We start from the raw sequence: 5523 nt of genomic DNA on the forward strand, positions 1-5523 counted from the left end.
CTCTCTCTCTCCCTCCCTCTCTCTCTCTCTCTCTCTCTCTCACTCTCTCTCTTTTGCACATTCACTCCCACTTACAAAAGCCTGCCTGCAGAGGGTGTCCTTTTTTAAATTTTCAGTAAGAATATAGTAAACAGTTGTAATCTCTTTAGCTCCAATATGCTGCGCCATTGTCTTCTTTATAGTATGTGTCACGACGCAGTAGAATCAGGCGTTCGTCATTTTTGTACATATGTGAGGCAGCGTGGTGGAATCAGGCTCTCGTCAAAATAATCAAAGTGAAGAAACTTGCATTTTTCTGCAGGTTTATGAATTTTTATCAAATTTTTGTTTTTTGATTCAACACCTTTCATGCCCATTAAAGAACACATTTCTGAGTGGATTTTTTTTTTAAACGTTGATTAAAAGCACAAAAAATGTAAATTTTCAGTTACCACGGACTCTTTTAATTAAGCTAAGGAAATAACTAATCTTTAGCGGCTATTTTCTCACTACTTTTACCTCTGAAAACAGTTGATCCCCCACCTCCTTCATTTGTAGATATCTTGACTTGTATTCAAGTTAAATGGATATTTTTGTCATCCAAATAAAGACAAGTGAACAAGCTTTAAGATGATACTCAATAACTCTACATGCCCAAAAATTTACGAGAGCCTGATTCCACCACGCTGCCTCACAAATATAGAGTTATTGGATTGTCTTAAAGCTAGTTCTTTTGTCTTGCTTTTGATAAAAAATTTATCTATTTAGCTTCAATAGGAGTCAAGATAGTTTGGTTTGAACGAAGTGGGGGTCACCTGGTTTCTGGAGCAAAATTAGCGAAAGTATGGCTGCCAAAGTTTGGAGACTTCCAAAGCTTGACAGCCATTGGAAACTGTAAATCTGCATTTTTTTGGCTTTAATTATAATTATTGTTTTTCAGTAAAATCCACACAGCAGCAATGTATTTTATTTAGCCATAAAAGGTTTTGAGCCAAAAAGTAAAAATTAGATAAAAATTGCCCTACAGGAAGAAAAATACCATTTTCTTCGATTTCACTATTTTGACACCATGATGCCTCACATACAGATCATTTTGATGCTGCCTGGACTGGATTTTAATTAACTCGCTCTTCAAAAGAAGTTTTTCGCCTTGAAACATAATATATTTGGGTGGGCATCAGCATATATATCTGACTTCAAGATTGACTTTCAGCAGAGTTGCAATGTTTCTCATTATAATGCTCATATACATAGTACATAGTACTCAAATTGATATTGAGCTCTCTTAGTTGATAAAGCACTCAGTATTGGCCAGTATCGACTAGTGCCCACCCCCAGTATTATTTTACTCAGGGACCTGTTTCAATCTCATAAAGCATTTTTTTGGTTCATTTCTATCTGCGTAACTTACACAAAGTTTGACTTTACCTCCATTGCAAACTATTAGTTTATGACATTATGGATATCATTTTACAAACTATATTACAATAGGCCTAATGGGGTAGTAATGTTTGACTTCATTTTAACACTTTCCAGTCACACAGCCAGCAGTACAGTACAAAATACCCCCTCAGGTCACCCGGCCAGGAGAGTGACTGCAACAGACTTCTCGGGCCTACCGCAGATCTGTGCCAGGTGACCGGAACGGATCATTTTCACCGACGCATTATTGTGCCACGTGACCTGCAAAGTGTTAACAACATGGGGGATTCATGGGGGCATGCCCTCCTGACCCAAAAAGAATCTAGGGAGTTTACCCCCCCCCCCCCCCCCCCCCCCCCGGCATTTCACCATGAGCAAATGTTTTGGCAATTAGGATTGATATTTACTTAAAAACAATTGATTTGCAATGGTCTTAATGGCCATGTATTACATGTCATACCTTGTATAATATGATCTTATGAGCTCAGCCTTTTAAGTTAATCAAGACAGAGGATTTTACTACATTTGTTTTTCTCTGTCCTATTACCATAAGATTCACTACTTTGTATGAATGAATGCATGTTTCATACATGATGTCAATGGACATGAATAAAAGCATTTCATTTCACAGGCTTTACTGCAGTATGTGCCAATGTTGTTATACACAGCAGAATTCTACCAATGTGTTGATGGTGTGTAAAAGTATGTTCAATAAATTTATGTTGCAATTGAACTTCAATGTGTTAGTTTTTCTTCTTTGAATTATAAGGTGGTTTTTTTGTTGCTTTTTTACCGGAAAGTGGTTTACGGCGCTCGCAACTGCGTAAAGTCATATGAGTGCAGGAAACTAAACATTTTTAGTTTGTAGGAAACATTTCTTAATTTTTGCCAGGTGGCAGCCGAAGCCTACTCTTATCGATGTTGGACCACCAACTTGCACAAAGGACCTCCGAGATTTTTTGCCCTTGTCCGAGAAGGCTAGGTGTAGATCTTTCCTACCATAAGATCAGAGGTGTGGCTGAAAGACAGTGCGGCAGTACAGTAGTAAGGAGGAGCCAAAGAGTAGAAGTAGAAATAGAAAAGCTGCAGAAAGAGTCAGGAGCCCAGAGGACGGGGCCCAGGAGGTGAAAGGGGGGGGGGGGCAGAAAGTGGAGACGAAAGTAGACAAAAGAACATTACTAGACAGCAGGAAAGGACATGAAAGGAGACAATTCTTTCAGAAGAAAACAATTTCTGTCCCGGGACTTATAGTGAGAGGCAAACACCTTAACCTCTCGGCCATGAGACTGAGAGCCCCCTGAATAAGTTTAGTTTATCAATACTATTATCATCATGAATTTTCAAAATATACACACACACATGATGCTTCTTTTTGTGTTTGGTGAATAAGGCCGCATGTTCGAGAATCAATGTCACCCCTATTTTGCACAGCTGTTTGTATCCATCTGGCCTAACTTTTATTAACCATATTTTTTCACCACAGGGGGCTCTTGTGGCCTTGAGACCCTATCCGTACGCCCTGGGGTTATTTTGTACCCCCCAGGGTTGTATTCATAATTCTTCACATTTCAGAATACTTCTCGTACGAAGCTCTTGAAACTTTCAGTATTTCTTAAAAAATCATTTTGACAGACTGCTATGCAAAGCATACAGATCAGATTAACCTTGGTGGTCTAAAATCGATAAGAGTAGGCTTCGCACCCAGACAAAATTCAAAATTTCCTATCAACTGAAAATGTTCGATGGGTCCCATGCGCTCACGACCTTTAATGCAGTTGTGAGAGCCGTAAAACACTTTTATTATACAAAAAAATCAAAACAAATTTCCACCACAATTTAGGCTAGATTAAAAACTTTTCTTAATAATCAATTTACCACATGCTCCTTCCTGTCAAAATGGGATTGTCCACAGCACATCCCGCTTCTCAAACACATTTGGGTATGCAAAGCATACGTCACAGCTCACCCAATGACACTTTTTAGATATGCAAAACTAGTATCTCTAGATCAAGATTTAGTTACAAAATTATTTTATAGTGCACACTTTTTGCACTCAAAGTTGCACTAAAAATAATCTCGCAATTTAAAAAAAAGTGATGGGCTTGTTCAAATTAACACTTTGCCCCCAAAGGATGCCGATCGGCACCGGCGTGCGCTAGCATGTACCGCACCTGTATCCTGGCCCATGGGGATGTGTTGCGCGGCGCGCTGCGTGGGTGGAAAGTGTTAAAAGAGATATTACATGTATTAGGTAAACATTTTAAAATCAGAGGAAACCACCCACAGCCAAGGATTTTTAATCAATATAGTATACATACAGTAATCCGTTTATATCGACACGCTCTGGGAAGTGGATTTCACGTCGATAAAATTGTCAGCGCTTTTTCGGTAGTTCCCATCCCGCCATTGTTATTCGCGGGTTTTGGCCCCCAAGAGTAGGTAGGTTTCAGTTGCCCCCCCTGACCTAATAAAAATAAGGCATAAAAGGTGGGGGGGGTTCATGCACATGCGATTAAACGTAGAAAGACGCAAACTATTTTTAGGTACGGCGCCCATCATGTTTGACGTCACACCAGGATTCCCCTCCGATCACGTGACTACATTATATCTAAGTATAGCCACTGCATGGCACCAAAGATGGAAGAGTATGAAAATTGCCGTAAAGACTCTGGAGGATTCTATATTAGAAGATCTACCCCCCCCCCCCCCCCCCCTCTCCTGCATTCTTCATCACTAAATACATAAAAAACAAACAAACTTCAAAGCAGCTCTACAAATTATAATTTATGGGACTGTTGGTCAGTCGGGAGGAGGAAAAGAGAAAAAAAATATAGTCCGGGACCGGAATCGAACCGCTCCTAAAACCATTGCATGACTTCAAACGCAGACGCGCTGTCTATTCGGCCATCAGAACTTCCGAGAGCGTGGTGTAGATTAAAAGCGTATATATATTACATAGTATAGACACTTCCATCTTTGGTGCCATCCAAGACTAGTGTCTTGGGTGCCATGCGGTTGGCTATACTTAGATGTAGTCTCGTGATCGGAGGGGTATCCTAGTGTGACGTCAAACAAAATGGGCGCCGTACCTAAAAATAGTTTGCGTCTTTCTACGTTTAATTTCGCATGGTTCACGCCCCCCCTGATTTTACCATAATTTTGCAGTTGTTAGGTATGATATCTTAGGTTGCCGCGCATCAAACATATAGACCTAGATTCTAGATGTAGATCTAGGCTCAAATAAGGGGGGTGGGAACTGCCGAAAAAGCACCAAATTGTTGATATAAATTAAATATAAAGCCAAAGAGAAAAAAACAACAAGGGGAAGTCAGTGGTAAAGACAACTGCACTACATTTTTAAGCTGGTTGCTCTCCTTGCTTCTTACACAACTACACAGTAAAAGATCTAGATCTAGATTCTAGATCTAGAATCTATTCTTGACATATAGATTTAGATCTAGAATCTATATCTAGATCTCGATCTAGACTCTTCTAATAGGACCATGCCATCTATGATCTATACTAGACTAGAATCTCTAACTTCCATCAAAAAGTTCATTACAACAATTACAACGCATCAGAACCTTCAGAAGTTCTCTCGAAAGAAAAACACAACGCCCACGGATTAAAACTTCTCCTCACAAGCACAAATGACGATCTAATCTAGATCCAAAATCTAGATTCTAGATCTAAATCTAGATAATGTTATCACAAACTTACTCCAAAACCCGTTCTCTTCTCTCAACAAACTATGCCGAAATGATTTAGTTCCTTGTTTGTTTCACCAAACTCATCAAACTGTCGAGACTGGTATCCGTGTCCAGAAGAATTTAATTAAATCTAGCCTTGTGCACACGGGAAGTAACCCTCTCCTATTCAATGGCCTGGGCCAGAGATTTCCCCAATAAGCCTGGGACAAGGCTACGCCTCTGCCGTTGATTCAGGCTTACGTAATTAGGCTACATATCCACATGAAGTTTGATTGTGATTTTATGTCACTTTCAAGAGAAGAAACAGCTAGTGTACCTTTCTTCTTCATATTACTTTCATTACATTTATTTAACAGTAGACCTTAAACGCTAGTCGCACACACACACACACACACACACACACACACACACA

The 5523-nt window shown here is 39.7% G+C and overlaps 1 protein-coding gene across 2 annotated transcripts in view; it reads right to left on the minus strand.

Annotated features, from left to right (window-relative positions):
• LOC101852285 (1-phosphatidylinositol 4,5-bisphosphate phosphodiesterase gamma-1) overlaps positions 1-5215 on the minus strand; it is an 84704-nt gene extending 79489 nt beyond the window's left edge. For both annotated transcript variants that reach the window (XM_013089401.2, XM_035972989.1), the window contains exon 1: positions 5122-5215. The gene's annotated coding sequence lies outside the window, so the exon portion shown is untranslated. The remainder of the gene's footprint in view (positions 1-5121) is intronic.
• Positions 5216-5523: the final 308 nt, after the last annotated feature.

This window comes from Aplysia californica, unplaced genomic scaffold (genome assembly GCF_000002075.1).
Source record: "Aplysia californica isolate F4 #8 unplaced genomic scaffold, AplCal3.0 scaffold00943, whole genome shotgun sequence".
NCBI classification, from domain to species: Eukaryota; Metazoa; Mollusca; class Gastropoda; order Aplysiida; family Aplysiidae; genus Aplysia; species Aplysia californica.